Source organism: Triturus cristatus, chromosome 10 (genome assembly GCF_964204655.1).
Source record: "Triturus cristatus chromosome 10, aTriCri1.1, whole genome shotgun sequence".
NCBI classification, from domain to species: domain Eukaryota; kingdom Metazoa; phylum Chordata; class Amphibia; order Caudata; family Salamandridae; genus Triturus; species Triturus cristatus.
Genome location: NC_140593.1, coordinates 498,426,476 through 498,449,821, shown reverse-complemented (window position 1 = coordinate 498,449,821; position 23,346 = coordinate 498,426,476).

The following is a 23,346-nucleotide window of genomic DNA, read 5'->3' as shown; positions in this document are numbered from 1 at the left end:
AGCATGCATACTGTTAGCCCAATTCAGAAGCCTTCAGGTAGTAAAAAATCCCCCCTAAACTTTGCTCCACTAGGCCCTGTGAATGTGATAGAAAGTGTTTTTGTTAGGGGTTCCTGAAGGTGTTTTATTTCTTATATTTATCAACATTAATTCCTTTGAGGAGACCATATAAGCTTGGAACATAACATGTGTAAGATTTCACTATTTCTAAGCATTAATAATTTTTCCTGAAATCTGGTGTTTTAACCTTTTTTCCTGAGCTTGTGATCTTCATCTTGGATTTGTTGTATTTAATGGTTAAACTGTTTTCCTTACGCTATGTAATGCAGCGAATATACTGGCAATCAGTATGGAATCATCTGATTTTACGGGGGTGGGTAGTTTGGTGCCTTTGATTGTCAATTTCTCTTAAATCAAGGTTTTCAAAGGAGTGTTTTTTGGATAAATTAAAAGGAACAGTTGCTAGCAGGTATCCCTGTCTTAACTACCAAGGGTTGACACCTGATTGGTTTTTTACCAGTACCACCGGTATGATGATGTCACATCCAAGACAAAAATTAGTTAAATTACTTAAAGTCAGTATTTTTAGCCTTTACCTGTGAATTCTTAAAACAGTAAATATAAAGCACTGTTAAACATGTTTTAGAGCTGTGTTAATGACCCATGACTAAAAATGAAAGTAAACAAAGACAGAAACGTCATGTTACACGTGAACGAATACAATTTTGTTTTTATAGTCCTACTTAGTATCATGTTGCAGACTCTTAAAACAAATACAAATGACCAGTATTATTCTCTTGCAAATGTGGCAACCCCAGTCTTACCCCATGTTTATCTTTGTGCTTCTTTACTGCATAGGAGTTTTTATTTTTCAGGCAGTTAATTACATTGTCCAGGGATGGCACCATCTTGAGCTTTTCTAGTTTTTTTCATAAGATTGTCTGGTGGGACAATGTCAAGGTTTCACTCATCCCCAGAAAGAACATGGAGGCATCTGCTTCTTTATGGCACTTTGTGGTTGATGAAAATGTCAGGGTAAAATCCTGGTCTGTTGTTAAAAGGCTTTTTCTGAATTGGGCCTGCACTTCTGAGACAATTTTATTGACCCATTGCTATTCCTGAAACACCAATAAAATGCAATTAGAAAGTTAACTGTGATTAATAACTAGCTGCATATTGGTCTAAGCGAATTAAGGTTACATTTGCCTTCCTATTTGCAAATTGTAACAACCAGCACATTTCTCCAGGGCTCCGGGATTTTGTTTTTTTTAATGTTATTTATCATCCTAATGAGTATACATACTCATTTGTTTGCAAGGTCTTCGAGGCATTCTAAGGGTAACATATTTAAACCTGTGACCATATTTTGAATCAGCTATTTTACTCTACTTTTTATTCAATCATATATCATCTGGGCATTCCAGTATTATTCATTGTTCTTTGATTTAGGTACTTACCTATAATTTGGTTGTATATTTTATTGCATACTCATTCGTTGAGATTACTTTATGATGCGGTATATATTTGTCTACTGTAATTTTTGTGTTTTGATGTTCGCAGGTAGGCAGTTTGTAGTCTTCCTTACCAAAGCCCAGAGTTTTTAGGGCTCTTTCTCACTTATAACCTCAATAAGCAGTCATCAGTTTTTGTCCGTCTGTGCTTCTCTTACTTATTAACTAAAATTTTAAACTTATATGCATATATATTTTTACCTGTTCTTAATCTAATGCAAGATTGTCTTTTAACTTTTGAGACACTGCACATTATGTACAATATTTTATGTACTTTTATGGTCTATTTTTAATCAGACTGAATAAAGATATTGAATAAAAAGAACCAATATTTCTAAACTGACTTTGGATTATCTCTTTCTTCGAAGTTCAAAATGTTACCTTCTTCTGTAGCTTTTCCCATTAAACTCTACAGTTGAGGTTAAATCATTTATTTTTAAATCTTGTTGTTCTCATGCTCATTCATCTTATTGTTATTTAAGCATTATTTTAATAAACTCACACCTTCAGTTCCTGTGCCCATCCTAATCTTCTTCTCACTAATGCTTGAGGCTTGTTGTTCTCAGGAGACATGCTCTTTCTCATAAAAATGCTTCGGTTTGGACCTTTTTTCTTTCTAATTTTTGATTAATGTGTTATGGTCATTCTTCACTATTGCGTTCTATATTGTGGCATTGACATGCTATCACTTTTCTCATTTTCACTCAAGTAGCAGGTCCCTGTTTAGAGTATTAAACGCTCATTGCTGAAATTATTGTATGTCACAACTAGATCCTAATGCTTAAAAATCTATAGAGGTCGCTACCCTTGTTGTCTGTTATACCAAATGCATGTTTAAGTGTGCAAGAGCATAGGATTTACATCGCAGTATACAAATTAATGCACTTGTCCAAATAACACAGTGACTCATAGCAGTATTGTTGGGAAAATAAGTTCAGGCTCATTACTTATTAAGGTCAGTATAAATATATGCTTAGCTATACAAAATGGTAACTGCCATCTAATATTGTTATGCTAGCTTGAATGAGTGGACCACTAGTCCTACTTGATGCAACTGTAATAGTAAAGCATTGAAATATTAAATGGACACACAAGGTAAGTGTAAGTTGTCTCTATGACCTTAATGCCTTAAGGGTGTGAGTAAAGACGCTCATTACCTGAGATCTGGCATAGCTGTTTCATAATCAGGATGGTGGAACAACATATCACAGTAAAGAAGTGAATACCACTAGGTAATACCCCTGTTGGTCATAATCTTCAGTCACCATCTCTAAAAATAGAGTGTGCACTCTGTCGTGTAGTTCCCTTAAATCTATTTAGGATCTGTGTATTTAGACTGTGGGGTTGGTGTTCAGACTGATTCCAGACACCCCCACTGGATATGTTTGCCTGTATACCAGCTAGCTCACAGTGCCCCTATGAGCCCCTTTTACCAAGGAGCAAATAGTTTCTGGCAACTATCGAACATGACAGCCCTGTCCCCTTTGGGATCGTGGAAACATCACAGTACTTTTCGCTCAGTCACTCATACTCACTTTGTCTCTGAGAGATACACAGAATAAACAATGGTGACATTTTCAATAAGCATTTATTGAACCAGCGTCATTCGAGTGTAAAATATGTGTGCTGCAACAACCATAAGACAGAAACAGATATATACTGTTATAAGCACCAACAGAGTACATAGATGGTAGAATTCTACCATAGTGCTAAAACAATGAATATATCCGGCCATAAAAATACATGCGTACTCCTACGATGCTAACAGTAACTAGATGTACCTAAATGTACTTAGCATGTATGTAGGTGTATAGCCAAGAACCCCTAGGATAAAGCCAACCCCATTACCTGATGTGAGAGAATGAAGGACCCCGTCTTGATCTCAAAATGGACACCCCGCGAGGGATGTCAGACCACTGTGTGCTGGAGTGTCTGCGCGCAGGAACCTCAGCGTCTCATGTCAGCGTGTCAGCATGGAAGACTTTTTTCTCTGCCTACCCCAGCAAAGATATGGTGTTTATATACCCAAGAGGTACCATCAGGGGTTCTACCTTATTGTGTCATGTCGGCCGAGGATGACGATAGTGATGAACCTTATAGTTATTATGCAAAAGGTGGTAATCCTGCTGTGATTCTGAGAAAATGAGGCTAGTTTTCAGAGACAGCCACACAACATTTATGCAGCACCTAACTAAGTAAAAGGTCAGCACCAAACCTGTTATGTAGTACAATGGCAGGGTAAATGTAGGTGAAAGGTTAGGTGACTACCCGGGACTATATTGGGGTACATTGTGAATCATAACAGCTCCATAACAAGACAAGTGAACAATATCTGCCCATGTAGAAGGAATCCTAAGCAATGTGACCTCCACAGTATCCTTCCAAAGGCGGCTTTCTTCTAGACTACAGATAGAAGATTATTAAGATTTTGGTCACATTCCAGTCCTGATGAAACTCTCAAAGCTAGAAGTGGTCAAATCATGCCAAGACTGACCAAGGAGAGACTATGACATAACAAGACATGAAATGCAAGACCTCAAAGTGATACTGAAGGAAACTGGGCCCTATTTTACCTTTACATAGCCATCCTTATATTCACAGAAATTACTCCACATTTGTTCCTCACTATTATTAAAAGAATGGGACTACCTCTGAAAAATGTTTAATGACAATAGTAATATTCAAATTTAAGAAATCACAATCACTTTTTTCACAGAGTGGTGAGTATTGAACTTTAAAAAAAAAACTAATTTATGCGATAATTCTTTGTATTTTGATGCACAATATAACTACCTATTCAATGTTTAATGTTTAATGCAAGTGTTTCCTCAAAGAACACTTCCCGTAAGACATGTGCTGTTCTACTCATTACAAATATATTAGCTGCTGCTTCAATTAAGTTGTGGACTTCCATGATATTGTTTTAAACAATTGTATATCTTGGGACAGGTATACAATTCTTATGTTCAGTAGAGCTAGTTGATGCATCCTTAAGGCCTTGTACTATATTGTCATATCCCTTGAACCTAATAATATCTAACCTCCTGTATCTCATCTACTAATATCATCAAACCTTTGTATGAATTCACATAGCCTCTGTCACTAAAGATTAAACCTAAAAGTGCAGAAGGAGGCAAGAGAACTGCAGAAAGAAGCAACAGAAGTGCAGAAAGAGGGTAGAGGGGTGGAGAGAGAGGCAAGAGGGGTGCAGAAAGAAGCAAGACAGGTGCAGAAAAAAACAAAAGAAGTTCAGAAAGAAGGAATAGAGGTGCAGAAAGAGGCAAAAAGGGTGTAGAAAGATATAAGAGGGGTACAGAAAGAAGCAAATGAGGTGCAGAAAGAGGCGACAGACGTGCAGAAAGAGGGAAGAGAGGTACAGAAAGTACAAGAGATTTGCAGAATGAGGTCAAGAGAAGTGCAGAAAAAGAAAGAAATGTGCAGAAAGAAGCAACAGAAATGCAGAAAGAGGCAAGAGAGCCACAGAGGGAAGCAAGAGTGGCTTGCACACCATTAGTACCAATTTAACACCCACATTTAGCAATAAGTAACAAGTGACCATTCTAGGTTTGCAAAGGGCCTTCCACCACGCTGTAACACTGTCGCTGCATTTTTGGTAATGTTTGAGCCGTTTGAGCTAGAAACAAGGCTTTCTTTGTTCAAATCTGCAGATTAGGGTGCAGATGATGAATTATGTGACTAATGCAGAAAATGTATAATTGTGCGAAAGTCGGTGCAGCCAAACAGTCACATAATTCCAGTGGCCCTGCTCATACCTCTGATTAGGTCCACAAGTGCTCCTCAGTGATTCCATCTTTTTTTGTCTCACTGAGTTCATAGTTGCGCTTCTATGGAAACGAGGAAGACTAAACCTGAGGTTACCACTCCAAAACACAGACTACCATACCACATAATTACTCTCCATAACACATAATCCCACTCTACATAATTCCTATACACTAAATACCACATACATTCCATCAACATAATTTCACTGCACAACATACCACATAATTCCACTACACACAATGTACATCCACTCCACGCCAAAAAACATTAGTAAAAAACTTTTGCATTTACAATGCCAATAGCTCTAATTCTCACTAATGCGAAACATATTACATTGCAAACACTTCTTTAACTAGTAGTCGCGTTTGCAGAGTGGTGTGGAAAGGGTGCTGGGCCTCTGACCAGCACTCAGGATTTCCGCTGCGTAGGGCTTACAGGAGGTACCAGTAGGGCTTCTTGGCCCCCAAAGTCCTTCAGGAGTAGATTGGACTTCATCCCCCATCTCATAGTCTGCCAGGAGGCACGTTTGCCGAGTGGTGGAGAAAGGGGGGGCATGGCCTCCGAAGACGTCTTAGCAATCTCACTGTAAGGGACTTACTGAAGGTAACAAGAGGGGTAGTTGGCCCCCAAGGATGTCCTTGGGGGCTAACTACCCCTCCTATTACCTCCAGTAAGTCCCACACAGCAGGATTGCTAAATTCTCAGAGCAGGAAATGCCCCCTTTGCCCACCACACGATCCCTGGTGCTTTTGGGTGGGGATTAAAGTCCCTTTCGCTGCTGGGGATCCTTTAGGGGCCAACTAGCCTACCTCTTACCTCCAGTAAGTCTCACACAGTGGGATTGCTGAGAGGTGGACACAGGCCACGCTCCCTTTCTCCACCACTCTGCAAACGTGCCCCCTGGCACATTCTAAATTGGGGGATTAAGTCCCCTTGAATACTGAGGGTCCCTGGGGGCCAACTAGCCCAATAGGTACGTCCAGTAAGCGCCACACAGCTGGATTACAGAGAGGTGGTCTGAGGCAACACACTCTTTTTCACCACTCTGCAAACGCACCTCTTGGTGCACTGCTGCTCGGGGGATGAAGTCCACTTGTGTCCTGAGGTCCTCAGGACACAAAAGGACCTCATCACCCCACCAGCAGTGCACCAAGAGGCGCGTTTGCAGAGTGGTGTAAAAAGGGGCGTGGCCTCAGACCACCTCCCTGCAATCCAGCTGTGTGGCACTTACTGGAGGTACCTGGTGGGCTAGTTCGCTCCCAGGGACCCTCAGTATTTAAGGGGAATTAATTCCCCGAATAGCAACGCACCAGGGGGCGCATTTGTGGAGTGGTGGAGAAAGGGGGTATGGCCTCTGGCGAGATGCCAGCTTTTCTTGTAATTTTTTTATACAAGGGGGGCTGTGTGGCCTCTCTTCTTTTACATTTTGGGGCCCTGGGGACCCCATCCCCCAGGCCCTGACTTCTTTTTATTATTATTTTTTTTAAATCGGGAAGGGTGCCGCGTGGTCCTCCTCCCGAGGCCAATTGCAGCCCCGGGGACCCCATCCCCTGGGGCAGGGCCAGACATTTTAAAAAAGTTAATTATTTAATTATTTGGAGGGGGACTGTGTGGCCAACCTCCTCAGGCCAATTATGGCCCCGGGGACTTTCTGGTTTTTAAAAATTTATTATTTTTTTAATTAGAGGGGAGGGGGGCCTCATGGCCCCCATCCAGGGCCACTTCTGGCCCTGGGAACCCCATCCCCCGGGGCCTGGCCTCACCGTTGGGGACCGTGGGGGGAGCCCCAATGTCCCCACAGTCTCGCCGGTTCGCCGCCTCCTGCGGGAGCTGCCATTGCTTTTGCGCACCGTGAGCTGCTGACATGCAGCTTCCCTTCTGCAAAAGCAATTCTGCTTTGGCTTTTGGAAGCGAGAACCAAAGCAGTGTTTGTTATGACAGGGCGGGAGCAGTGATCCCACCCTGTCATAGCAAACAGCAATGTCCTGGGGGTGGGCACCCAGGGACATTGCAGGTGCTGGTCATGGGGGGTGGCGGTCCCCAGGGCAATCAAGGGCTCCAGGAGGGGGGCCATGTGACCCCCCTCCCTTCATTCACATAGCCCCGGGGAGGTGGTGGTCCCCGGGGCCGGGGGTCCGTAACGGACCCCCATAATAGCATAATCAATGCCCCGGGGAGGTGGTGGTCCCTCTGGTCAGTGTGGGGGTGCTCGAGCCCCACACACTAATTATTTTCAAAGCCCCATGGAGGTTGTGGTCCCTGGGGCTTGGGGGGCCACGAGGCCCCCACCCTAATTTTAAGAAAGCCCTAGGGAGGTGGCTGTCCCTGGGGTTTGGGGGGCCTGCAAGCCCCCCCACACTTATTTCATTATGCCCCGGGAGGTGGTGGTCCCCAGGGCTGCGGGGGGCTGCCTGCCCCCCACACATCATAAATGAAGCCCCAGGGAGGTGGCGGTTCCTGGCGCTGCTGGGGCCCCCGCTGGCCCCTGCAACATTATTTGGCATGCCCCGGGACTTAGCCCACCCGGGGTCTTAAATACAATAAACACAGGAGCCCGCGCTTTTTTTGTTTTTTATTTTGTCGGCCGTTTTCGCGCACCCAGCGCAAATTTGCCCGATTTAAAAAAATAAAATGCTTTCTTTGGCCCTGGGGGTCCTCGGTGCTCAGATATTGAAAGTTTTCTTTTAATAATTTCTTAGGAACTACTGAACTGATTTACACCATTTAAAAAAGGAAAGCTTTCTGGACCAAGCCCTACCTTTTTGCCAAATTTGGTGTAATTCTGGTCAGCAGTTCGGGTTGTAGCTTTGTCTAAATTTCCTGTGGAAATGAACATGGAGAAAACGCGTTTTGGGACCCCCCTTTTTTCTCGACCCCTGCTTGCCTAATTATCCCGAAACTTTCAATACAGGAGCTGACTGGAGCGCCCCATTAGTTCTGAAAACTTCCCAAAGATCCGTCAAACAGCGCCAAAGATATTGGCAACTAAAAAAAAAAGGCTTTTTGTTAGAGTCGGGGATCTCTGGTTGGCGCAAGGTTGCCCTTGTGTCAAGCAGGAACCCTCTCCTCCACGTCAGGGCGCAGGATAACCCCTTGCGAATGACCCTTGCTCACCCTCTAGGTGCGTGGCGTGAGCAGCCAAGGCGATTCCTCAGGCGTTGTTGGTTAAGCACTTACAATCACACACACAGTAAATACATCAATCCCCCCAGAAACGGACACCAGACTTGGATATATTTAAAAATACGCTTCTTTATGTAAAAATAGGTATATATATCTCAGCAGACTTATCACAAGACCAATAACGTTTTCGTTAGGCCACCAGGTTATAAAGCAGGCAAATGTTCTTTGTTCGTAGTTTCGAATGGATACTTTGTAGTCTCTCGCAAATGTTACTTGTAGTTCCAGTACTCACGGAGATCGGCTCCTGCGAACGGGGAAATAAGGCGTTGCGGGCCCCGAGCCCGATACTGGAACTTCTTTCGTGATGGGGAGAGTCGGCACAGGTCGGTGCGACTCTCAGCTTAAGAAGTGGTCTTGGGTCCTCGATCAGCGGGTGTGGGCAGGTAGGCATGCGCGGCCCGCGACCCTCAGCACGGCGGTGCAGGGGGGTCTCCACAGCGGGGGCAGCGCGGCCTGAGATGTCCGGGGATAGCGAAGCGGGGTCACAGGGCACAGTCAGTGCAGCTGGATGACCCGGCGTAGATCACAGTCGTCGGACGGTTTCCGGCGGGAGGGGTGATAGCGCGTTCAGCGCGCTCCAGTGGCAGGCGGTGACAGGGGTGCAGGCGGCCTAGCCCGGGGACAGAGAGCGGCTCCGGACGGAGCGGGGCTCTCACGGGGTTGCGGCAGGCGAGCTCCTGAGTGTCACGACCCTAGGAGGGGCGTTGAGGGGCGCAGTCTCTTTTCCAGCGGGATGCACACACGGCTCGAATCGGAGGACGAGCAAAAGCACAGAGAACCCACTGGTCCTGGGGTTCAGTTCAGGGGGCAAGCTCAGATCAAGCCCTTGGAGAATGTTTAAAGCACAAAGCAGCAAAGTCTTTTCAGTAGTCTCTTCCTCTCCTTTCTCAGCAAGGCAAGCAGCAGGCCAGCTCCTCCAGCGTCTCCTTCTCCTTCTAGTCGGGCAGAGGTTCTTTGTGGTAAAACAGGATTCTGATTTCTTAGGAGCCAGGCTCCTACTTTTATACCATGATTCTTTTGTTCTTTAGCGCCAGGGGGCCTAGGCCTGGCTCAGTCCAGTTCTGGAGCACTCTGTTATGGTGACTCTGCTCTTTCCTTTCAGCAGCAGGGCAGAGACATCAGCCGACCCGCAGGGGGCGGCGCCGGCTTTGTGGTGGCAGAGCACAGGTCTATTCAAGAGTCAAGGTGTACTCCTCCCACCCATCCTGGTGTCATCTCCCTACCCACCACCTGGCAGCCAACCTGTCTCTGGGGATCCCCCCACCCTGCTCCTTACTGTTGCTAGGCAGAACACACACACACAGCAGAGGCGGACTGAGATGGTCAGGTCAGTAAATACTAACTTTCTAAAAGTAGTATTTACAAACCCAGGATATTGAAATAAACTTGACTACAAGAAGTATTTTATTATTCTGAGTTCAGGCATACTAAACTTGACATTCTACCATGCTCTCTGAGTCCACTGGGGTCACAGCGTGTAGTGACTCCAGCAGCCCATTCTGGCCTATGGAGAGCAGGTAGCCTTCAATAGTGAAGAACGAAAATGGCTGTAATTCACTACTAAGACATGCCACACACATCAGGGCATGTCCTACCTTATGCCTACAATGCACCCTGCCCTTGGGCCTACCAGAGGGGTGGCTAATATGTAGGTAAGGGAAGGTTTAGGGACTGGCAAGTGGGGGCACTTGCGCAGTCAGCGCGACGGTCCCAGACCGCGCACAGGGTCTGCGGTGGCAGACCCTAGACACATTTTACAAGGCCGCTTCTGTGGGTGGCGCAACCAGCGCTGCAGGCCCACCAGCAGCATTCGCATTTACAAGCCCTGGCACTCCTGGTGCACTTTACTAGGGGCTGATAGTAAACCGAATAAGCCAAACATGGACACCAATCAACATATACATTTTACCATAGGGAGAGCATATGCACCTTAGCACTGGTCAGCAGTGGTAAGGTGCCCAGAGTCATAAAACAGCAAACAACAGGTCAGAAAAAATACAGGAGGAAGGCAAAAAGTTTAGGGATGACCCTGCAAAAAGGGCCAAGTCCAACACAACCCCCTTCCAGCCAAAATGCAGGGTAGACCAATCACCACCATGATGGTCTTCCCTGCTTGGGGCGATAGAACAAGGACCTGGCCCGCAACTGCAGGGGCAGACTCCATTTCTACGCCAATCTGAACCTATCGGACTCCCTCTGTCCATACTCTCAGGGCCCACCAAGCCAATCCATGGGGAACCCTTCTCCTCACCTGTGGACACCACCTGTGCAGCACCTAACCTTAACTGGCCCACAGGTGTGTCCCAACAGACAGACAGCAAAATGCTACAGTGGCCACTGACAGTAGTCAGGGATGAGACCCAGGCCGTATGCCTCTCAGGGCTCTCAATCCTCTGTGGCGCCAGGGAGCGGGGGGCAGTAGCCCCAGGTGCTTGGCACCCTTTGTCCATTCTCCCCCTTGTCAGGTCAGGTATGACATCCTGGCACTGACCCACCAGCCCCAGGACTGTACCCGGCGGCTGGACCCAAGACTGGGGTGGCCTCTCCGACACCTGGTCCTCCTCCTTGGGGCTCTGTACCCTCCCACCTGGAGTGGTACCCCCTTCCAGAATTGCCAGGGCACCTGGGGCAGGTGTCCTGCGCAATTCGCCCACCAGTTCAGGTGTTCTATCCTGCAACTGGGCGTCCAGGTCCGGGGGGACACCCTGAACCTGGCCCTCCAACCTAGGGTCTAAACCCGTCAGTTGGGCCGGGGTCAGAGGCGAGGACTCCCTCCCTCTGCACCCCCTTCCAGAGTACTGCCCACTCCCAACTGGCATGGTACCCCCAGAAACAACATGGGTCAGGACACTGATTACAGTAGTCCCACCCTCCAGGTCAGACAACACCTGAACCTGGCTTCCCAACCCTGGGACCAACCCATGCGGTTGAACGCTCGCCTGGCGCACAAGGACTTCCCGGGGAGCACGCATGTCCCCCCTGAGGGTGACACATAACTCCTGTGTCGTGCGACAGTCTGCCTGGTGCTGATCTCCCGACCCCTGTCCATCTGACAGTGCCTGAAAGTCCCCCAGGACAGAAGTGGTGTCACCATGGTCACTCACGGGGGACGCAGCCCTTCTGGCTGGCCCCTGACCCACTGGTTCTTCCACTGGGGACTCTTTCCCCCTCTCACCCCTCAATCTGGACCTCTGCACCCTCCCAACTGGAGCGGTACTGCCAGACACCAGAACTGATGGAGGCCTGCTTACAGACACTCCCAGCTCACCAGACACTAGGGGATCCCCCTCAACGGGCGGCCCATCAGGACAGCCTAGGCTCCCCGCCTGGTGTTCCCTTAAAGAACCATTCAGGCTCTGAGACTGGGTTTCGGGCACCTGGGGGCACGCAGCCCCACACTCACTCCTTCTCCACTGAGACAGGACGTGAGCCCCTACACCCCTCCCACTACCATGGGACCTAGCTGGGCTACTCTGCACCACTTCCACCACTCTGGGTTGGAAGATACCTGAGCCACTCCCCACAGGGTCACTCCCCAATGCCTCTCCAGACCCTCTGGAATCCACCAAAAGGTCTGCCTCCAATGTGAGTTCTCTGCGGTCAGAGAACTCACTCTCCAACAGGTGTTGGCATAGCTCTGGAAAACAGGGACTTACAATATGCTCTCCCACAATTGGATCACACAGCCCCCTAGCAGGGTTAACCAAACTATCCTTCACCTTACCATCCAGTGCCTCACACATGTACTCCACACCACTCTCCTGAGACTGGCAAGTCAGTATCTAACTGTCTCTGTCCCACAACCCACACTCTTCTGGGCGGTCTTCACACTCACCCACCAGGACTTCAATTTTGGGGGAACCCCTCTCCCTGTACCTCTCAGCTAGAGTCAGTAGAGTGTCCCTCCCTCCCCTAGGACTATGAACCCCTGCGCCAGTTACCCTATTCCCTTCAGGGATACTGTGCACTACTGGAGCTACCTCATGCCCTTGAACCTCCTGGTGTATGTTAACCCCCTCCTTCAAGTCAGGCGCCACATCTCTGGGTGTGCGTACTACTCTCTCAGCACTGTAAAACTCAATATTGCTGCCACCAGAGGGAGAGCGGTCTAAACTCTTGATCTTGCGATCCAACTCCCTCATTTTTAGGTCATGATCCATTTGGCGTTGTTGTGCCTCAAAGGCCAACTTCTGCATCTCCATTTCCATTTGTCCTGCCAACTTTGCCATCTCCATTGCATGCGCCCTGTCTGCTGCCCTGTCTGCCAGCTCCTCTGGGGACAGGACTCTGCTGGGCTCCACAAGGTTGTCGGGTGGGACGATGTCCCCCGCATTCCGTGGGTCTCGTGACTCCTTCCAGGCTCTCAACGCCTTGGTGTACTGGGTCTTCCTCTTGAATCCAGCATGGGGGACTCTGAATTTTACACTGTAGCCTTTCAATTGCTCCATCGTGTAGCCTTTCAGTCTCTCCCAATCCACCTCATCTATTCCAGAAATCACAGAGAGTGCTCTTCCAGCGGAGAGTGAGCTAGGCATGGTTGCAGTAACGGCAGATGTCTCAACAAAGTTCAACAAATAAAAACCTGTGGCTGCGTTATCTGGTCTGCTCTCACTATCTGGTGATTAACAATTCACTGTATGCAAATTACAAGTGCAAATCCGAAATCCCAGCCGCTGCCAACAATGTTAGAGTCGGGGATCTCTGGTTGGCGCAAGGTTGCCCTTGTGTCAAGCAGGAACCCTCTCCTCCACGTCAGGGCGCAGGATAACCCCTTGCGAATGACCCTTGCTCACCCTCTAGGTGCGTGGCGTGAGCAGCCTAGGCGATTCCTCAGGCGTTGTTGGTTAAGCACTTACAATCACACACACAGTAAATACATCAATCCCCCCAGAAACGGACACCAGACTTGGATATATATAAAAATACGCTTCTTTATGTAAAAATAGGAATATATATCTCAGCAGACTTATCACAAGACCAATAACGTTTTCGTTAGGCCACCAGGTTATAAAGCAGGCAAATGTTCTTTGTTCGTAGTTTCAAATGGATACTTTGTAGTCTCTCGCAAATGTTACTTGTAGTTCCAGTACTCACGGAGATCGGCTCCTGCGAACGGGGAAATAAGGCGTTGCGGGCCCCGAGCCCGATACTGGAACTTCTTTCGTGATGTGGAGAGTTGGCACAGGTCGGTGCGACTTTCAGCTTAAGAAGTGGTCTTGGGTCCTCGATCAGCGGGTGTGGGCAGGTAGGCAAGCGCGGCCCGCGACCCTCAGCACGGCGGTGCAGGGGGGGTCTCCACAGCGGGGGCGGCGCGGCCTGAGATGTCCGGGGATAGCGAAGCGGGGTCACAGGGCACAGTCAGTGCAGCTGGATGACTCGGCGTAGATCACAGTCGTCGGACGGTTTCCGGCGGGAGGGGTGATAGCGCGTTCAGCGCGCTCCAGTGGCAGGCGGTGACAGGGGTGCAGGCGGCCTAGCCCGGGGACAGAGAGCGGCTCCGGACGGAGCGGGGCTCTCACGGGGTTGCGGCAGGCGAGCTCCTGAGTGTCACGACCCTAGGAGGGGCGTTGAGGGGCGCAGTCTCTTTTCCAGCGGGATGCACACACGGCTCGAATCGAAGGACGAGCAAAAGCACAGAGAACCCACTGGTCCTGGGGTTCAGTTCAGGGGGCAAGCTCAGATCAAGCCCTTGGAGAATATTTAAAGCACAAAGCAGCAAAGTCTTTTCAGTTGTCTCTTCCTCTCCTTTCTCAGCAAGGCAAGCAGCAGGCCAGCTCCTCCAGCGTCTCCTTCTCCTTCTAGTCGGGCAGAGGTTCTTTGTGGTAAAACAGGATTCTGATTTCTTAGGAGCCAGGCTCCTACTTTTATACCATGATTCTTTTGTTCTTTAGCGCCAGGGGGCCTAGGCCTGGCTCAGTCCAGTTCTGGAGCACTCTGTTATGGTGACTCTGCTCTTTCCTTTCAGCAGCAGGGCAGAGACATCAGCCGCCCCGCAGGGGGCGGCGCCGGCTTTGTGGTGGCAGAGCACAGGTCTATTCAAGAGTCAAGGTGTACTCCTCCCACCCATCCTGGTGTCATCTCCCTACCCACCACCTGGCAGCCAACCTGTCTCTGGGGATCCCCCCACCCTGCTCCTTACTGTTGCTAGGCAGAACACACACACACAGCAGAGGCGGACTGAGATGGTCAGGTCAGTAAATACTAACTTTCTAAAAGTAGTATTTACAAACCCAGGATATTGAAATAAACTTGACTACAAGAAGTATTTTATTATTCTGAGTTCAGGCATACTAAACTTGACATTCTACCATGCTCTCTGAGTCCACTGGGGTCACAGCGTGTAGTGACTCCAGCAGCCCATTCTGGCCTATGGAGAGCAGGTAGCCTTCAATAGTGAAGAACGAAAATGGCTGTAATTCACTACTAAGACATGCCACACACATCAGGGCATGTCCTACCTTATGCCTACAATGCACCCTGCCCTTGGGCCTACCAGAGGGGTGGCTAATATGTAGGTAAGGGAAGGTTTAGGGACTGGCAAGTGGGGGCACTTGCGCAGTCAGCGCGACGGTCCCAGACCGCGCACAGGGTCTGCGGTGGCAGACCCTAGACACATTTTACAAGGCCGCTTCTGTGGGTGGCGCAACCAGCGCTGCAGGCCCACCAGCAGCATTCGCATTTACAAGCCCTGGCACTCCTGGTGCACTTTACTAGGGGCTGATAGTAAACCGAATAAGCCAAACATGGACACCAATCAACATATACATTTTACCATAGGGAGAGCATATGCACCTTAGCACTGGTCAGCAGTGGTAAGGTGCCCAGAGTCATAAAACAGCAAACAACAGGTCAGAAAAAATACAGGAGGAAGGCAAAAAGTTTAGGGATGACCCTGCAAAAAGGGCCAAGTCCAACACAACCCCCTTCCAGCCAAAATGCAGGGTAGACCAATCACCACCATGATGGTCTTCCCTGCTTGGGGCGATAGAACAAGGACCTGGCCCGCAACTGCAGGGGCAGACTCCATTTCTACGCCAATCTGAACCTATCGGACTCCCTCTGTCCATACTCTCAGGGCCCACCAAGCCAATCCATGGGGAACCCTTCTCCTCACCTGTGGACACCACCTGTGCAGCACCTAACCTTAACTGGCCCACAGGTGTGTCCCAACAGACAGACAGCAAAATGCTACAGTGGCCACTGACAGTAGTCAGGGATGAGACCCAGGCCGTATGCCTCTCAGGGCTCTCAATCCTCTGTGGCGCCAGGGAGCGGGGGGCAGTAGCCCCAGGTGCTTGGCACCCTTTGTCCATTCTCCCCCTTGTCAGGTCAGGTATGACATCCTGGCACTGACCCACCAGCCCCAGGACTGTACCCGGCGGCTGGACCCAAGACTGGGGTGGCCTCTCCGACACCTGGTCCTCCTCCTTGGGGCTCTGTACCCTCCCACCTGGAGTGGTACCCCCTTCCAGAATTGCCAGGGCACCTGGGGCAGGTGTCCTGCGCAATTCGCCCACCAGTTCAGGTGTTCTATCCTGCAACTGGGCGTCCAGGTCCGGGGGGACACCCTGAACCTGGCCCTCCAACCTAGGGTCTAAACCCGTCAGTTGGGCCGGGGTCAGAGGCGAGGACTCCCTCCCTCTGCACCCCCTTCCAGAGTACTGCCCACTCCCAACTGGCATGGTACCCCCAGAAACAACATGGGTCAGGACACTGATTACAGTAGTCCCACCCTCCAGGTCAGACAACACCTGAACCTGGCTTCCCAACCCTGGGACCAACCCATGCGGTTGAACGCTCGCCTGGCGCACAAGGACTTCCCGGGGAGCACGCATGTCCCCCCTGAGGGTGACACATAACTCCTGTGTCGTGCGACAGTCTGCCTGGTGCTGATCTCCCGACCCCTGTCCATCTGACAGTGCCTGAAAGTCCCCCAGGACAGAAGTGGTGTCACCATGGTCACTCACGGGGGACGCAGCCCTTCTGGCTGGCCCCTGACCCACTGGTTCTTCCACTGGGGACTCTTTCCCCCTCTCACCCCTCAATCTGGACCTCTGCACCCTCCCAACTGGAGCGGTACTGCCAGACACCAGAACTGATGGAGGCCTGCTTACAGACACTCCCAGCTCACCAGACACTAGGGGATCCCCCTCAACGGGCGGCCCATCAGGACAGCCTAGGCTCCCCGCCTGGTGTTCCCTTAAAGAACCATTCAGGCTCTGAGACTGGGTTTCGGGCACCTGGGGGCACGCAGCCCCACACTCACTCCTTCTCCACTGAGACAGGACGTGAGCCCCTACACCCCTCCCACTACCATGGGACCTAGCTGGGCTACTCTGCACCACTTCCACCACTCTGGGTTGGAAGATACCTGAGCCACTCCCCACAGGGTCACTCCCCAATGCCTCTCCAGACCCTCTGGAATCCACCAAAAGGTCTGCCTCCAATGTGAGTTCTCTGCGGTCAGAGAACTCACTCTCCAACAGGTGTTGGCATAGCTCTGGAAAACAGGGACTTACAATATGCTCTCCCACAATTGGATCACACAGCCCCCTAGCAGGGTTAACCAAACTATCCTTCACCTTACCATCCAGTGCCTCACACATGTACTCCACACCACTCTCCTGAGACTGGCAAGTCAGTATCTAACTGTCTCTGTCCCACAACCCACACTCTTCTGGGCGGTCTTCACACTCACCCACCAGGACTTCAATTTTGGGGGAACCCCTCTCCCTGTACCTCTCAGCTAGAGTCAGTAGAGTGTCCCTCCCTCCCCTAGGACTATGAACCCCTGCGCCAGTTACCCTATTCCCTTCAGGGATACTGTGCACTACTGGAGCTACCTCATGCCCTTGAACCTCCTGGTGTATGTTAACCCCCTCCTTCAAGTCAGGCGCCACATCTCTGGGTGTGCGTACTACTCTCTCAGCACTGTAAAACTCAATATTGCTGCCACCAGAGGGAGAGCGGTCTAAACTCTTGATCTTGCGATCCAACTCCCTCATTTTTAGGTCATGATCCATTTGGCGTTGTTGTGCCTCAAAGGCCAACTTCTGCATCTCCATTTCCATTTGTCCTGCCAACTTTGCCATCTCCATTGCATGCGCCCTGTCTGCTGCCCTGTCTGCCAGCTCCTCTGGGGACAGGACTCTGCTGGGCTCCACAAGGTTGTCGGGTGGGACGATGTCCCCCGCATTCCGTGGGTCTCGTGACTCCTTCCAGGCTCTCAACGCCTTGGTGTACTGGGTCTTCCTCTTGAATCCAGCATGGGGGACTCTGAATTTTACACTGTAGCCTTTCAATTGCTCCATCGTGTAGCCTTTCAGTCTCTCCCAATCCACCTCATCTATTCCAGAAATCACAGAGAGTGCTCTTCCAGCGGAGAGTGAGCTAGGCATGGTTGCAGTAACGGCAGATGTCTCAACAAAGTTCAACAAATAAAAACCTGTGGCTGCGTTATCTGGTCTGCTCTCACTATCTGGTGATTAACAATTCACTGTATGCAAATTACAAGTGCAAATCCGAAATCCCAGCCGCTGCCAACAATGTTAGAGTCGGGGATCTCTGGTTGGCGCAAGGTTGCCCTTGTGTCAAGCAGGAACCCTCTCCTCCACGTCAGGGCGCAGGATAACCCCTTGCGAATGACCCTTGCTCACCCTCTAGGTGCGTGGCGTGAGCAGCCAAGGCGATTCCTCAGGCGTTGTTGGTTAAGCACTTACAATCACACACACAGTAAATACATCAATCCCCCCAGAAACGGACACCAGACTTGGATATATATAAAAATACGCTTCTTTATGTAAAAATAGGAATATATATCTCAGCAGACTTATCACAAGACCAATAACGTTTTCGTTAGGCCACCAGGTTATAAAGCAGGCAAATGTTCTTTGTTCGTAGTTTCAAATGGATACTTTGTAGTCTCTCGCAAATGTTACTTGTAGTTCCAGTACTCACGGAGATCGGCTCCTGCGAACGGGGAAATAAGGCGTTGCGGGCCCCGAGCCCGATACTGGAACTTCTTTCGTGATGTGGAGAGTTGGCACAGGTCGGTGCGACTTTCAGCTTAAGAAGTGGTCTTGGGTCCTCGATCAGCGGGTGTGGGCAGGTAGGCAAGCGCGGCCCGCGACCCTCAGCACGGCGGTGCAGGGGGGGTCTCCACAGCGGGGGCGGCGCGGCCTGAGATGTCCGGGGATAGCGAAGCGGGGTCACAGGGCACAGTCAGTGCAGCTGGATGACTCGGCGTAGATCACAGTCGTCGGACGGTTTCCGGCGGGAGGGGTGATAGCGCGTTCAGCGCGCTCCAGTGGCAGGCGGTGACAGGGGTGCAGGCGGCCTAGCCCGGGGACAGAGAGCGGCTCCGGACGGAGCGGGGCTCTCACGGGGTTGCGGCAGGCGAGCTCCTGAGTGTCACGACCCTAGGAGGGGCGTTGAGGGGCGCAGTCTCTTTTCCAGCGGGATGCACACACGGCTCGAATCGAAGGACGAGCAAAAGCACAGAGAACCCACTGGTCCTGGGGTTCAGTTCAGGGGGCAAGCTCAGATCAAGCCCTTGGAGAATATTTAAAGCACAAAGCAGCAAAGTCTTTTCAGTTGTCTCTTCCTCTCCTTTCTCAGCAAGGCAAGCAGCAGGCCAGCTCCTCCAGCGTCTCCTTCTCCTTCTAGTCGGGCAGAGGTTCTTTGTGGTAAAACAGGATTCTGATTTCTTAGGAGCCAGGCTCCTACTTTTATACCATGATTCTTTTGTTCTTTAGCGCCAGGGGGCCTAGGCCTGGCTCAGTCCAGTTCTGGAGCACTCTGTTATGGTGACTCTGCTCTTTCCTTTCAGCAGCAGGGCAGAGACATCAGCCGCCCCGCAGGGGGCGGCGCCGGCTTTGTGGTGGCAGAGCACAGGTCTATTCAAGAGTCAAGGTGTACTCCTCCCACCCATCCTGGTGTCATCTCCCTACCCACCACCTGGCAGCCAACCTGTCTCTGGGGATCCCCCCACCCTGCTCCTTACTGTTGCTAGGCAGAACACACACACACAGCAGAGGCGGACTGAGATGGTCAGGTCAGTAAATACTAACTTTCTAAAAGTAGTATTTACAAACCCAGGATATTAAAATAAACTTGACTACAAGAAGTATTTTATTATTCTGAGTTCAGGCATACTAAACTTGACATTCTACCATGCTCTCTGAGTCCACTGGGGTCACAGCGTGTAGTGACTCCAGCAGCCCATTCTGGCCTATGGAGAGCAGGTAGCCTTCAATAGTGAAGAACGAAAATGGCTGTAATTCACTACTAAGACATGCCACACACATCAGGGCATGTCCTACCTTATGCCTACAATGCACCCTGCCCTTGGGCCTACCAGAGGGGTGGCTAATATGTAGGTAAGGGAAGGTTTAGGGACTGGCAAGTGGGGGCACTTGCGCAGTCAGCGCGACGGTCCCAGACCGCGCACAGGGTCTGCGGTGGCAGACCCTAGACACATTTTACAAGGCCGCTTCTGTGGGTGGCGCAACCAGCGCTGCAGGCCCACCAGCAGCATTCGCATTTACAAGCCCTGGCACTCCTGGTGCACTTTACTAGGGGCTGATAGTAAACCGAATAAGCCAAACATGGACACCAATCAATGTATACATTTTACCATAGGGAGAGCATATGCACCTTAGCACTGGTCAGCAGTGGTAAGGTGCCCAGAGTCATAAAACAGCCAACAACAGGTCAGAAAAAATACAGGAGGAAGGCAAAAAGTTTAGGGATGACCCTGCAAAAAGGGCCAAGTCCAACACAACCCCCTTCCAGCCAAAATGCAGGGTAGACCAATCACCACCATGATGGTCTTCCCTGCTTGGGGCGATAGAACAAGGACCTGGCCCGCAACTGCAGGGGCAGACTCCATTTCTACGCCAATCTGAACCTATCGGACACCCTCTGTCCATACTCTCAGGGCCCACCAAGCCAATCCATGGGGAACCCTTCTCCTCACCTGTGGACACCACCTGTGCAGCACCTAACCTTAACTGGCCCACAGGTGTGTCCCAACAGACAGACAGCAAAATGCTACAGTGGCCACTGACAGTAGTCAGGGATGAGACCCAGGCCGTATGCCTCTCAGGGCTCTCAATCCTCTGTGGCGCCAGGGAGCGGGGGGCAGTAGCCCCAGGTGCTTGGCACCCTTTGTCCATTCTCCCCCTTTTCGGGTCAGGTATGACATCCTGGCACTGACCCACCAGCCCCAGGACTGTACCCGGCGGCTGGACCCAAGACTGGGGTGGCCTCTCCCACACCTGGTCCTCCTCCTTGGGGCTCTGTACCCTCCCACCTGGAGTGGTACCCCCTTCCAGCATTGCCAGGGCACCTGGGGCAGGTGTCCTGCGCAATTCGCCCACCAGTTCAGGTGTTCTATCCTGCAACTGGGCGTCCAGGTCCGGGGGGACACCCTGAACCTGGCCCTCCAACCTAGGGTCTAAACCCGTCAGTTGGGCCGGGGTCAGAGGCGAGGACTCCCTCCCTCTGCACCCCCTTCCAGAGTACTGCCCACTCCCAACTGGCATGGTACCCCCAGAAACAACATGGGTCAGGACACTGATTACAGTAGTCCCACCCTCCAGGTCAGACAACACCTGAACCTGGCTTCCCAACCCTGGGACCAACCCATGCGGTTGAACGCTCGCCTGGCGCACAAGGACTTCCCGGGGAGCACGCATGTCCCCCCTGAGGGTGACACATAACTCCTGTGTCGTGCGACAGTCTGCCTGGTGCTGATCTCCCGACCCCTGTCCATCTGACAGTGCCTGAAGGTCCCCCAGGACAGAAGTGGTGTCACCATGGTCACTCACGGGGGACGCAGCCCTTCTGGCTGGCCCCTGACCCACTGGTTCTTCCACTAGGGACTCTTTCCCCCTCTCACCCCTCAATCTGGACCTCTGCACCCTCCCAACTGGAGCGGTACTGCCAGACACCAGAACTGATGGAGGCCTGCTTACAGACACTCCCAGCTCACCAGACACTAGGGGATCCCCCTCAACGGGCGGCCCATCAGGACAGCCTAGGCTCCTCGCCTGGTGTTCCCTTAAAGAACCATTCAGGCTCTGAGACTGGGTTTCGGGCACCTGGGGGCACGCAGCCCCACACTCACTCCTTCTCCACTGAGACAGGACGTGAGCCCCTACACCCCTCCCACTACCATGGGACCTAGCTGGGCTACTCTGCACCACTTCCACCACTCTGGGTTGGAAGATACCTGAGCCACTCCCCACAGGGTCACTCCCCAATGCCTCTCCAGACCCTCTGGAATCCACCAAAAGGTCTGCCTCCAATGTGAGTTCTCTGCGGTCAGAGAACTCACTCTCCAACAGGTGTTGGCATAGCTCTGGAAAACAGGGACTTACAATATGCTCTCCCACAATTGGATCACACAGCCCCCTAGCAGGGTTAACCAAACTATCCTTCACCTTACCATCCAGTGCCTCACACATGTACTCCACACCACTCTCCTGAGACTGGCAAGACAGTATCTAACTGTCTCTGTCCCACAACCCACACTCTTCTGGGCGGTCTTCACACTCACCCACCAGGACTTCAATTTTGGGGGAACCCCTCTCCCTGTACCTCTCAGCTAGAGTCAGTAGAGTGTCCCTCCCTCCCCTAGGACTATGAACCCCTGCGCCAGTTACCCTATTACCTTCAGGGATACTGTGCACTACTGGAGCTACCTCATGCCCTTGAACCTCCTGGTGTATGTTAACCCCCTCCTTCAAGTCAGGCGCCACATCTCTGGGTGTGCGTACTACTCTCTCAGCACTGTAAAACTCAATATTGCTGCCACCAGAGGGAGAGCGGTCTAAACTCTTGATCTTGCGATCCAACTCCCTCATTTTTAGGTCATGATCCATTTGGCGTTGTTGTGCCTCCAAGGCCAACTTCTGCATCTCCATTTCCATTTGTCCTGCCAACTTTGCCATCTCCATTGCATGCGCCCTGTCTGCTGCCCTGTCTGCCAGCTCCTCTGGGGACAGGACTCTGCTGGGCTCCACAAGGTTGTCGGGTGGGACGATGTCCCCCGCATTCCGTGGGTCTCGTGACTCCTTCCAGGCTCTCAACGCCTTGGTGTACTGGGTCTTCCTCTTGAATCCAGCATGGGGGACTCTGAATTTTACACTGTAGCCTTTCAATTGCTCCATCGTGTAGCCTTTCAGTCTCTCCCAATCCACCTCATCTATTCCAGAAATCACAGAGAGTGCTCTTCCAGCGGAGAGTGAGCTAGGCATGGTTGCAGTAACGGCAGATGTCTCAACAAAGTTCAACAAATAAAAACCTGTGGCTGCGTTATCTGGTCTGCTCTCACTATCTGGTGATTAACAATTCACTGTATGCAAATTACAAGTGCAAATCCGAAATCCCAGCCGCTGCCAACAATGTTAGAGTCGGGGATCTCTGGTTGGCGCAAGGTTGCCCTTGTGTCAAGCAGGAACCCTCTCCTCCACGTCAGGGCGCAGGATAACCCCTTGCGAATGACCCTTGCTCACCCTCTAGGTGCGTGGCGTGAGCAGCCAAGGCGATTCCTCAGGCGTTGTTGGTTAAGCACTTACAATCACACACACAGTAAATACATCAATCCCCCCAGAAACGGACACCAGACTTGGATATATATAAAAATACGCTTCTTTATGTAAAAATAGGTATATATATCTCAGCAGACTTATCACAAGACCAATAACGTTTTCGTTAGGCCACCAGGTTATAAAGCAGGCAAATGTTCTTTGTTCGTAGTTTCAAATGGATACTTTGTAGTCTCTCGCAAATGTTACTTGTAGTTCCAGTACTCACGGAGATCGGCTCCTGCGAACGGGGAAATAAGGCGTTGCGGGCCCCG